The 13570-nt window shown below is 41.9% G+C and overlaps 1 protein-coding gene and 1 pseudogene across 25 annotated transcripts in view; both read right to left on the reverse strand.

Annotated features, from left to right (window-relative positions):
* Positions 1-13570, reverse strand: part of Magi1 (membrane associated guanylate kinase, WW and PDZ domain containing 1) — a 630113-nt gene that overhangs the window by 409823 nt on the left and 206720 nt on the right. The window lies entirely within an intron of this gene.
* On the reverse strand, positions 1310-1541 carry LOC116099296 (annotated as a pseudogene).

Genomic DNA, 13570 nt, shown 5'->3' on the forward strand with positions numbered 1-13570 from the left:
TTGATTTATCTTGTGTATGTGCATGTATTCTATATATGGTGTGCACATGCCCTGGCATCTATGTGGAAGTCAGAGGACGTTTTGGAGTCAGTTTTCTCCTTCCACCGAGAGGGTCTCTGAGCTCAAACTCAAGGTCATCAGTCTGGGCAGTAAGAGATTTTACCCACTGAGTCATCTTGCCTGCCCCACACTGCATCTTTCTTTTTATTTCACTCTCAAAGACAATCTAGTCTATAGTAACAACAAGCAAATCTGCAACAAAATAAAGAGTGCTCCCCTAACGGTGTTGTTTCATGCATGATAGTTTTGTGGATGCTAAAAAAAAGGCCAAAATTCATCAAACTGTATGCATGAAACCTGTGCAAATTATTGTAGGGCAATTATATCCCCAAAAAGCTGTTAATTAACTGACAAAGAATAATATATATAAAGAACTAGCAAGAAACTTGGCACATAGGGAACAGCCAATACATCATAGCCAACACTATCCCATACTGTTTGGAATCCAGTAACGCTATGGATAAGTAGATATGCAGTATTGTATATATACGCATTATAATGTCAGGCATCATTCACCAACCCATAAAATATCAGGGAACACTTACCTCATGCTAGGCAATTTCAGATCCTACATTCTTTAAAGTCTTACAAAAGCCATGTGCAACAACCGTTTCTACCACTCAACCTCTTGGCAGATGCAAGTTAGTAGAAAATGCAGACAACACTTGAAGACCCAGGCCTATCACATAACAGTGGACCACATCCTCAGCACACATCAAGACCAGGGGAAATATGCTTTTATCCACACCCAGCAGGAACCAGACCTGAAGCTGGGAGCCACTAAACTTCATAGGCAGATGGGAAAAGGCAGAAAGCTAGTCAATATTTGTCTTTGGCTGGGTAACTTTTAAAAAGATACTCTTGGTCAGATTCCTAAGAGTCAGTTTTCAAACTCAAAGCTTTCATCTTGTGGTAAGGATGACAGGGGATACTGGAGAGAGGACAATGGCATTAATTGTTGTCACAGATATGAAGGCCATACCATCATGGAAGAGAAAACACACTAAACATCCTATAATGACCAGAATAGCTGCCACCACTTACCGCTAAACAAGAGATAAGCCGGCACAAACTGCCAAGAGTGCCCTTGTTTTTTGTTTGTTTGTTTGTTTGTTTACTGTCCATATAATTATTGTTTATTGAGAGAAACCGTTCCTTTGCCCACATATTCATGTTTCATAGTTCAGGAACACAGGTCAGCAATGAACTTCTACGGAGTGCAATCCAAAGAATTCTTTGCATTCTGAAATCACTTCACACTCTGAAAGACACCAGCCTTCCTCATCTCTTCAAAATCTTTCATGGAATCATAATTTCTGTAGAAATCTGCAAATACCTTCTTTCTTGGCTCAGTCACGCCAAACTTATAAGCAGTGGCACCTCCCAGGGCCACAGTTGAATGCACCAACAATATGAACCCACAGACACTTGGCCAGAAGACCACACATTTGTGGTTTCGGCAACACTGCACTGGAACTCATGGTAGCCAATGTCCTCTACACCAACGTCCTTCCCGGTTCTCAAGAGTTCCCTTGTTAACCAACACAATAAAAATCTCTTCACTGTCTATGAACCTGCACAGTGCTTGGTCATACTCTGGAGTTCCCATGCTCTAGAGCTGCAACGGAATGCCAGCTCGGCCTCACCCACTTCTTCACCAAGCTCCTGCTCCAGCACATAGTGTTGCCAGTGTGGCTCTCTCACTGCACCATGGGCTCAGCCAACACTGCCATTTCCAGTCCGGGTTTTCTTGCAGATTTCCATTAATGAATTTGTCATGTACCCAAACAGACTTGGGAAGGGTCCATGTAACTTCTCAGTATCAGCCCCAGTGAAGAGGAGCCAGAAGTGACTGTAAAAAGCCCAACATTTCCCCAAAGATGACATACCTACCTAGAAAATCTACCATGGTTTTCTCTATGTTTTGGGCATAAAGAACTGTGGAATGATTTTAAACCAAACTTTAATTGGGTGTGGTGGCCCATGTCTGCAATCGGAGCACTCAGCAAGCAGACGATGAAAGTGTGGATCAGCCTGGGCTACACAAAGAGACCTTGTTTTCTTTGTTTGATGGGTGGGTGGATGGATGGGTAGATGGACAGACAGATGGCTTTGTTTTGAAGACAAACTTTATGAAGGTAATATTGAATTTGATTCCCAAGAGTGGGAATGGCATGATGAAGTGACAGATGTATGCCATCTTTAATGGCCTCTCCCCGCTTCCCAGGAAATGTCTACTGTGGGTCTACAGTCCATATTGTGAATAGATCCTTTCTAGGAACATAGCCTTTTAAAGTCACAATCTGATGAACATAATTCACACTACAGATGGAAAGATCTTGACCCTGTAAGGTCCCCATGGAGATCTACCCTTTGAAGATGACACATGTGTTAATATACAGCAGTGATAAGTAGCACTGACCTTTCCCTAACTAGCTGAAACTCCTCCAGACTCTGTGTGATGCCAGGATGTGTTACCAGGAAAATAATGAGACAAAAAGGCAAAAGATGATGTTTCTTTAACACACCTGACCAACCGGAAGTCGAGGTACCACTGATGGCTGAGATTATGCCCTGGGAAAGGCAGAGAGGAGGGCAAGGAGCTTACTACCCAAGGGTACCAACGGATAACAGCAGAAAACAAGTTTCCCCTCTCAGACTCATTCTTGCTCACTTTAATCAGCACTTAGTTATAATATTATTCAAGTGCCCAGAGGAGAATTGGAGGCAGAAATCTCCTAACAAAACATTCAAAGGACTCAAAGCCCATCTAAAGCCAGTCCAAAGAAGAGACCTGGAGGCTCCTGTGCAGGTCAAGTCACAAAGAGTCATAGCCATTGTTATGTTCCGAATCAGTGTCACGAACAGACCGACAGCTGAGCAGCAGTTTTCCTCTTTGAAGCCAAATGATGCTAATATTTTAAAAAATACATTACTGTGATCCAAAGAATTTGAATCAGCCCAGTGCATATCTGAAGATCATGCATGAACTTGTTTGCAAAACCATAGGAAAATTAAGGAAGTTATGAACAACGGGGTGACAGACTTCTGGAGAAACACAACACATGTATCTGTTTACCCCAGAAAGGGAACTCAGGACAGACCAAGGCAATGACTGCAGCAAGTTAATGATGTGGTGAGCCGGTGAGTTTTTATTGGTGTTACTAATGAATGTGGGCGGGGGTTAGGTAGAGGCAACAAGGATGAAGGGAAGGCATCCGCATCCCTGCTCAGGGCAGCTCAGCCTTCCCAGAGTCTCCTCTCCATGTTCAGTTCTGACCAGTCTCCTGCCTAGCCACGGTTTACTCCTTTTTACACTGCTGTGGAGGGACCATGAGAATCTTCCCAAGTCTCTGTTCTTCCACCGAAGTGACCTTTTGTTTACCTCCAGAGTCTCCTGGAGGAAACTGCTGTGTGAGATGCAGTGATAAGAAAAGAACCTGGCTCAAGCAGAGATGAAGGAGGTCTGTGTGCTGCTGCTTTTCAATTCTCAGAGAGCAGTGGCCTAGGGATGCTTTTCAGTTCAGACTCCACATAATTTATTTTTTAAATGTTTGGAAGAACAGAATAGTACTCATACACGGCATCTACAGAACAGATCCTGACACACACACACACACGCCTCCTCTCAGTCACTGAGCCCTTCTCTATGCCTGGCCTGGAGTGGCAGCATTTGAGGGCTTTATCATCATAGCTGCCTTAGTTTACGCTCCAGAAGTAGACCCATTAAAAGAATCATTACCCAAATTATATGGCAATTGCTGTTTCTCAAAGACCAGTGACACAATGGAATTTACTGAGCTTTAGGTACTTAAGAAGCTCCATCGGGGTGAAGAGCATCAAAGCAGTATTACCATGTGATACCATCTATGGAAGGACTTGCTACAGGTCTTTCTCCCTTCTGTCTTTAATGTGCATCGCCCTGCCCGCTGGCAACCACACAACGCATGTAGTTTGGGTCTTTCCTGGGGTTACAGGCATTGGGGGTAGAGGTGCCCGGGTTACTGACTGGACTGGAGAGTCTGTTCCGTCAAGGAAATGGAGTTTCCCACAGGAGACACCAGAAGGGAGTGCAGCCTCCTCCATGGCTCGATTTTTAGCCCACTGGGCTCACTGCTCAGCACCAGTCTCCAGAAACTGCTTCGTTTTAAGGAACTAACTTTAACTTGGTGGACTTCATTATAACAACAAAGAAGAACCTAATATGAAAATAACCATTGAGAGGTTGGGGAGAGGGTTCAGTCTGCAAAGCGCTTCCACACAAGCAGGAGACCCAAACATTTAAAAAATAAATTATGTGACCCTTCAGGTCTCCAGAACCAACATTCTGCACCTTAACCCCAGTTTCAGGATGAGAAACAGGATTTCCTGGGGCTTGTTGGTCATTCTCAGATAAGGAATGGATGAGTTCCAAATGCAGGGCTGGGTGGCTGGGTGGGTGCCGGGGTGGAAGCAAATGGAGACGCCAGTGCTGACCTCTGTTCTGCACGGGCAGGCACATTAAACATTTGACACACACCTAAAAATGCACATACGCACTGAAAACAGAAAAATAACTGAAAGGTTCTTCTACAACTCTTGAAAAGAGAGAACAGAAACAATTTTTTTAATATTACATAAATTATTTTAGCAAAATAAAAAATGTTAAATGAAAAGTTTTCTTCGATTGCTTACCTTTAAATGCTAATATTTTGAAGTAGTCCTTTTCATCTCTATTTGTTTATAAATTGGTTTTTGCTCGGGCTTAAACTCCAGTTCATGCTAGGCTGTCACTCTTAACCCCATCATAATCCCTTTCTGACTCTGCAGTTTAGAATATGATCTTCATAGGTGGAAGTGCTCTACTCTACTGAGGTCATTTAGCTTTCAGGTTCAATATCCATAGTAACATTTCCTAAGAGTTGACAGTAGGTGAAGCATAACTCTTACCTTACTGAGTCCTTACCAGATACTACTGTGGGGGAGACACTATTATTGCTTGGCAAACAATGAAAAGTGGTTTAAGGGACCAGAGCCTACCAGTGCCAATTACCTGAAAACTATAAAACTCCTCTGTGTGTGTGTGTGTGTGTGTGTGTGTGTGTGTGTTTTGACATCCTTTTCCTTCTTCAATTCCTCTCTGCCTTACTTTTTTTTTTAAGAGTTTCTATTTGGAAAACAGTCTTTAAGTTTTTCAGAAAGTTACATGTGGAGTTACCAGTTGACCTCAGAACTCTGTTCTAATGTGCATTACAAGAGAAATGGAAGCATATGCCCACATAGAACCTTACACATGAACACTCCCAAGTGATGTTAATTATAACAAGCTTTAAAAGCAGAAACAATCTCAAAGGTCTACTAGTTGGTAAGTTGTAAAGTATGATAGAGACAGAGTCACACAGTAGAATATTCTTGGCAAAAAAGGACTTGAGTCCTGACGTGATCACATGGGAAGAAAAAGCAGAAACTACAAAGACAAGGCATTATATAGTTCCCATTGTGTGAAACATCTACAAAAGTCTATAGAAGCAGAAAGTACATTTTCTTGAATGTTTCCGGCCCTGAGCCACTGGAGGAAGGGACAGAGAAAGGAGGATACTTTGAGAGGAGATTAAAATATTCCTAAAATAAGAATACAAAGGCTGCATGATGCAAGATGGTTGCATAACTCTGTAACTCCGTTAAAAACACTAAACTGTACCAAATGTTCCATGCAGGAACGTTGCACCACATATCAATTATTTCTAAATAAACCACTTAAAATGCGATTTAACTCCAACAGAGCCATGAATTTATGTAATTTTGAGCAGTTTATCTAAGTGAGGAGAAATACAGTGCACCACAAGAGGGCACTATCTTCAAAGCTACAGAAAGGGGATGCTGAACTACCTGGGTAATGTCTTTACCGATCTAATTTCATATTCATCCCCTCCTTCCTTTTTGAGGGAAGCAGCATTTATTGGTTCATTTCATCCAAGCCAAGATCATGACCAAAGTTGATAGTAGGTTGATAAATCAAGGATTAAACACAAATAAAACGTAAATGTTTACACTGAATGTCAGGAACAGAGAAAATACAGATAGCGTGGCAATGTGCTCCTTCCTGAGCTTTCTAGTCACACGACAGACTAAAGCAAAGTACTTATTCAAGATGGAACTCATCACAATAGCATCAATCATTACAAGAAATGGAACATGTTATAAATACTGGGGGACTGGTTCCCTGTTCTACTTCTGCCCTGGAAAAGTTCTTGCTGCAGCTAGCCCCCAATAAAGACTTAGCAGGTGAACAAAATAAATGAATGAAATCAGTATTTCTTTGTATTTCTATTGTGCCTTGTAGACCAGATCAAAAACCTCTCTCTGCCCCTACATCTAAATGAATTGTTTTGCAAAGTATCTCTTATTAGGTGGTATTAAATATAATTCCTTTGGTCAAGGAATCCTCTGGTATTGGCAGACACGCCTCTTTCAGTGATTCATCTTTAAAGCTTTCCTACTTAAAAATATTTCAATCAATGCCCTGACTAACACAGAGAAGCACACAGCAATTCATTAGTGGGAATTAGAGGATTTTCCTTTCAACTCATATTTTAAGTTAGCTGCCATCCGAATGCCTGTGGTAACATCACTTCTTTTTCTTCCCCTAAGACACCGAGGGACAGAAGCTCACAGAGACAACCACAGACAGATGCACTCAGGGTACAAGGAACAGATGGGGATGACGCTATGGTAGTCCTGGCACTGTGGCCACCTTTAAGACTCTCAACTCTGGATCAAAACAGCATTTGCACAGCAACACACCCTAAAAGAAACCAGACACACTGAAGAATAAATCCAACTTGAAAAGTCTTCCTCTGTCATTTTTTTCTAGTGAACCGTCTACTGTCAAAACAAAGATGTTATGTTTAGCAGTTCTAGGCAGCTCAGAAACTTTAAATAGAAAACCAAAAACACATTGAGCTTGAACGACAGGGGAACCAAAGCTCACACACCATTCATTTATGTACTCCAAATTATTTCATGGAGCTAAGGGCTATATTAGGTGCTGGAGAGATGACAGCAAACAGGACATACTCTCTGTCCTCTGAGATTTCACAGCCCAGCAGACCAGTGGGGCAAGGAAGTGGGCAATTATAAAAGCAGAGTGGAATGTGAGGAGCAAGCCCATGGTATTCTGGGAACACTAAGCTGAATCCCTAATCAGGGTTTGCAAGTTAATAAAACAACTGCCAATCATGTAGTAACACAGATAAGGACTTTGCCATGGAAAGTGAGTGGGGAAAGCATCCCAGACAAAAAATCCCCCATGCAAAAGCCAAAAAGCTAAGCAAACTCAGAAAGAGGGAAGGAACCCAGCAGGGCTGAGGTCAGGGGTGGAGACCGTCAAGGTTAAAGTCAAAATGACCAGTGAGGCAAGCAAAGCTCACCTACGCTTGATCCTCGGGGATCCTACAGGTCTAGAAGTGGCCATTTCCTTATTTTTCCACACTTTCAGATCATTCTAAATTCCTTCAAGGTCAAATAAGAAACCCTAACGGTAACTCACATATACTGTAACTCAATTGTTTCACGCAACTTTACTTGGGCATAATCAGGAGCAGTTCTCCCAAAGCTTAATTGTAAAGCACTAACAAGTCATGTGTATGTGACAAGCTTCTGAAGGCTTTACAGGGATTTTTTTTTTTTAAATGCAATCTGTTCTGGGGATCACAGAAGCATCCACAAAGTAGGTGTCATCCCAGTCTTACAAATCATATCCCTGCAGTTCAGCCGAGTTCGTGAACTCAGCCCCAGAGCTCGGTCTAACACAACCTACCTGTCACTTACGTGCCATCAGAGCATCGCTTCCCACTGGTAACATTGTGCTTTGTGGACAAGTTAGGAGCACACGTCTGTATGAATTGTAAGGGACTCATTTTATTCTGTGTTTAGGAGTTGCTTTTGCACTGTGAACTTGTGAAAAGTCTTACCAGCTAGCTATATTCATGGTCTATGGAAGCCTCTGATAGACCTGCCAGCGTGGACTGCACTCTAGAACCTTTGCTACAATGAAACCAAGACTGCAAAAGCACTCTAAATCATGTGGTACTTCTCCAAATAAATACAAATTGCAATTCTGTTAAACATTTGTTAACCATCTTGGAGCAAGGTACAGCCTTAATAATTTGGACAAGTTTTCCTCTACCTTTGTTCTGCCTTCCACAAGGAAGAAACAGCTTAGACATAAAATCCCCAGGGCTCTTATCTCTCCAATTCTTATCCAGAGAGCTCAAAACAAGAAATACTGTCAAAGCTGGCCTGTAAGATACTTCAGCAGATAAGAGTTTGCTGTGCAAGGCCAACTATCTGAGCCTGATCCTATGAGTATACTGACTCCCAAGAGCTGTCCTCTGGTGCACGCACTCACTCTCTCTCCCTCCCTCCCTCCCTCCTTCTCTCCCTCCCTCTCTCCCTCCCTCTCTCCCTATATGTCCAGGACATATATGGACCCACAGTTAACACACCCAATAAACAAGCAAATAAATGTTCTAAAAAACTGTTAGTGTGCCAGGCAGTGGTGGCACACACCTTTAAAATTCCAGCACTTGAGAGGCAGAGGCAGGTGGATTTCTGAGTTTGAGGCCAGCCTGATCTACAGAGTGAGTTCCAAGACAGCCAGGGCTATACAGAGAAACCCTGTAAAAAGAAAAGGAAACAAAGAAGGAAGGAAGGAAGGAAAGAAGGAAGGAAGGAAGGAAGGAAGGAAGGAAGGAAGGAAGGAAGGAAGGAAGGAAGGAAAAAACAAAAACCCCAAAATTGTTAGTGTAAGCTTTATCACAAATGCTTATTAATATAATCGATGTATTGCCTGACTTTTATTTATAACCTGTAGGCCTAAAGAGGACCAAGAGAAAAACTTTGTTTCTAGTACTGGAGAAGAAAAATAATTCTATACTTTTGAAGAGCCTATGCAAGCTTTGGCTGAACTTAGTTTCACAAACAACGTGGCTGTCGTGGAGATCTGCCTGACTCTGCTTCCGGAGTGCTCAGATCAAAGGTGTGCACCACCACCTGGGTTTGCTTTGGTTTAACAATTGAGCTTGCTGTCTGCACAGGGAAGAAAGGGGAAAAAGATGAAGAAAAGCAATTAAGTCCTCCTTGCAGAATATATCTTCAACCCAACTCTGCCTAAATTAGTGGGTTGTTTTTTTTTTTTTAAAGCCAACACCTTGAAGTCCAGTCATGGTCCTTTTTCTTAGATAAAAGCCAAAGTGGACAGTTACATCACACAAGGGTTACTGCCATTGAACAAAGGAGAAAAAAAATAAGAAAGCCTATTTTCCTTCGACAGGCAGATCTTGATTAGGCAGCATTTTATTGAGCCTGTGAAGTCAGCTACAGGAACCATAAAGAACTGTTAAGCTTAAGCTAATAAAGTGGGAAAAGGGTAGCTTAGAGCCAAAGAATCATGTCATTTCAACTTGTCAGCTTGAGCTCCTCAGGGAGCCTAGGGCCTTTCAGTTCAATTGTGGTAAGAGACTGGTGCAATAAAGCATGTTCAAATCAACATGTTTGACACATGCAATACTTATAAAAGCAAGCATTCCTCATGGTCTTTGCTGTCCCTGCCTCTGTCACCCAGTCTTTCTGAGAGCAACAAGCAGGCTTCCCCTCAAAGCTGAAAAGGTCAAGCTGGTCCAGCAAAGGCTTTTTAGTAGCCTAAAGAAAGCAGACTAGGGACCTGCAGACAGTAAAATGGAAATACTCAAATCCTTACATAACATGTCTCAGTATTTGCATATCACCTACAAGCACTCCCACGTACTTTAAACTCGTGGCATTACCAAATACAAATACAATACAAATGCTAAGTAGATAACTGTTGTATCAGATTCTTGGGCTGATAACACTGACAGGTAAGAAAAGTCTGTAGCGCATGCTCAATACAGACAGTTTTGTTTTGTTGTTTTCCAGTATGTCCATCTCCAGAGATACAGAAACCACTGCTTTATACAAGGCACACCGGTCAAAACTAATGACCATTTTCTGACGCTGTGTATATAGAGACAGAGCACTGCTTAGCAAGGGATGGGAGATACAAGCGGATTCACCGGGAGATAAAGGACAGGTTTAAGGAAGGGAAAACAACATCAATTCTGACTTCTGGATGTCTTCCAACCTGCTTGAGTTCCCCGAGAGACTCCGCTCTTCCTTTTTCTTGTGTTCCAAGCGCCTGATTCTCAGTGTTCAATCAATTTCCTTTTAGGTTTCCACATGTCAGAAAATAATGCTCCTTTTCTCCTTCAAGTGTCCTTTGGCCTGATACTTCTACCTCAAGGTAGAATTCTAGCTTACGGTATAATTTCTCCAAGAAAACTAGTATTAAAAAAAGAAAAAAAAAACCTAATAGATATCCAAATAACTAGAAAGTTAACGAAGTACTTAACCACAAACATTTGGGGGAATGTTTAAATGACAAGCTAAACAGGATAAGATAAACAAACCATTATCTATGGATTCTGAAAAAGTTTATAAGCATTCATCATCTTTTTGGAAACTGTAGTAGGTACTGGGCTGAGCTGTGAACAGAATAAAATATCTACCTTCAAGAGGCCGACATCCTAGTACTGCAGAGATAATACAGCTAAGAAAGAACGTGTTTCAGGGGGAGGATATTAACATTGGAAAATATGTAAGGGGTGTTAAGTAGATGGTAGTCCACAACAAGAATGTCTATATCTCCTACCAGTGTGTATAAATTTTAGACAGAAGAGGGAAGAGATTAAAAACCAAAGACTGGGTATCAAGAAATGAGAGGGGAGCTAGCGAGACAGCTCAGCGAGTAAGAGCACTGACTGCTCTTCCAAAGTCCTGAGTTCAAATCCCAGCAACCACATTGTGGCTCACACTTATGTGAAATAATAAATAAATCATTTTTAAAAAGTCTCATACTATACCAAATGAGCTAGCTGGGCACATTTGAGACTTTTAAATAAAAGATATGGAAAGAAGTGTGCATTTACACTGGCATGGCCCTTGGGTTATTTCCACCTGCCCACAATCCCATACCCACACGCACACTAAATCTCTGCCAGACTATGCTGGTGCATGCCTTTAATCCCAGCACTTGGGAGGCAGAGGCAGGCAGATTTCTGAGTTCGAGGCCAGCCTGGTCTACAGAGTGAGCTCCAGGACAGCCAAGGAGCCAAGGAGCCAAGGCTATACAGAGAAACCCTTTAAAAAAAAAAAAAAGAAAAGAAAAGAAAAAAAGAAAAAGAAAAAGAAAAAGAAAAGAAAAGAAAAAAACAAAGAAGTGGGAGATGAAGAAACAAGAGAACAGTGAAGATATAAATCAATCTCATATTCCACTCTGTGCTTACAATTAAAGTTGTAACAAAGCAGGCACTTCTCTCTCTCAGGCCCTGAGCATGCTAGCCAAGCAGTCTAGCCTAGTCCTAGGTCTCTTCCTCCACACGCCTCCTTTTATGTGTACAATTTTGGGACTCACTCCTAGAACTCCACTGGGCTACTGTTTCAGCATCCTATTTAAATTTCTCTAAACTCAGAAATCTTCTGGGCAGTATGTACACCATTTGTAATGTTCTAAGCAAGACTACTCTATCTGAAGCATTATGCACCATGCTCATTCTACCATAACTGCTCAGCAATGATGCTGGGGTCGGAAAGCAGCCTTGGACTGTATACGGTGCATGGGAATGTTTGTGTTCCAATCAAACTTTATCAATGGGAACAAGCTACATGCCACATTGAAGCTAAAAGATACACAATTCAAGGGCCCCTCTAACAGTACCAAACGCTCCCACCCCATCCTCCGGGCATTTTAGCTCTTGCATGTTTCAAGGTGTTTTTAGGTTGAAATCTGCCTGTGTTTTTTGCTTGTTTGATGGCACTTTCTATTTATCTAGAAAACTATGGCTCTAGCTCATGAGTTGTGGCTATTATACACTATCTTTAGTCTATGACATGTAAGCAAAGCTTAATTAGTACAAGTCAGACAACCTACCCAGCCTCAAGGGCCTCAAACTCTCCACAAGAGAGGAGGCAGATAAACACTACAGCTCACGGTTCCGGAAGGACGTGCCCAAATCAGCTTTAATAGGGACAAGGTGGCTCTGGAGTCTACAAGCAACTGCGGTTGCTAGAAACGTTTTTGTAATTAATACGATCCATGTTTCACAACTGCTGCTTCTGATAAAGAAGAAACAGAAGTACAGTTTCTATGAATGCACAGCTGTATAAACACGTAGAATCTCCTAAGACTTTAGGGCAGAGACGGAAACAAACAAGAGCTAAACAACAAGAAGAAAACAGACTTGACTGGAAATTAGAATGGGCCAGTGCTAAAGCAACCCCTTAAAGTGTCATAGCATGCCTCATTCCTAAAATACATTCTGAAAGCTGCAGCTTGAGCACAGCTTTAGTAGTGGCTTTGCACAGAAACTTCTCCATTCATCCAAGCCCCTTTCCCTCCTGGATCACAAAACCCAGCCAAAGCCAGGTAGCAGCCACCATCCTGAGGGACAGACTCCCATCACAAGAGGCAGAGAGTTGCTGCTGTGCCCACGACCAAGGCTTTCGAAGACTGCCTGGGTTTCTTCTAACACCACAGATTAATCCTAATTATAGTCAAAATAACTATCCACAGATCTAAGACAACACTCCTGGTAAACTGAGGTTTGCTTTAATTAAACCAAGTTAAGCTAAACTAAACAGGTGCTCCACAAATCATTTAAATGAAATTTCAACTGACTACAAAATCCCTTATCCAAGTATTTCTAGAAGTATACTATTTAGAAAACTCCTCTTGGTCAAGAGACTTTGCACACACATGCGTATACACACACACACACACACACACACACACACAGAGAGAGAGAGAGAGAGAGAGAGAGAGAGAGAGAGATTTATACAAGCAATAAAAATAAATAATAAAATTAAATCCTTAAAGAAGCCAAGCAAGGTGGCACATGCTTGCAATCCCAGGGATGGAGAAGAGGAAGCAGGCAGATGTCTGAGCCAAACAGCGTAGCCTACTGGAACTAGCACAGTTCTAGGCTAGTCTCAGAAGAAATTGATGATGTCTGAGGAACAACATTTGCAGTTGCCCTATAATCTCTGCAGGAACACATACACATGCACACACATATCCATATGGTCTTCTGGTCCAAAAACTTCCTCCCCACATGAACATGTAACTGCCCCTGTGCATCAACATCAAGTTCTCCACAGCCCTCCCCGCTTCTCCTCATCCCACCCATTCTGTTCACAGAAAGTCTGAACAGAAATGTTAACCTCAGAGAAAATTATAAAATCTATTGTGTGGAAATGGGGAAGAAGGCGAGATGGTTAACAGGTGGCAACTATCCCTTCACTGCTAGCATTTTAATTTCTTATCACACAGATCTAGTCATCATCTGGGGGTGATTAAAAGTAAGTGGAGATGAATGTAACCTTCATGTGAAGGATGCTCAGGAAAAAGCATAAAACTTCACAACCTCTTTAAAGGTCCCTAAGAACAGGATACCCT

The sequence above is a fragment of the Mastomys coucha genome, unplaced genomic scaffold (assembly GCF_008632895.1).
Source record: "Mastomys coucha isolate ucsf_1 unplaced genomic scaffold, UCSF_Mcou_1 pScaffold20, whole genome shotgun sequence".
NCBI lineage: Eukaryota > Metazoa > Chordata > Mammalia > Rodentia > Muridae > Mastomys > Mastomys coucha.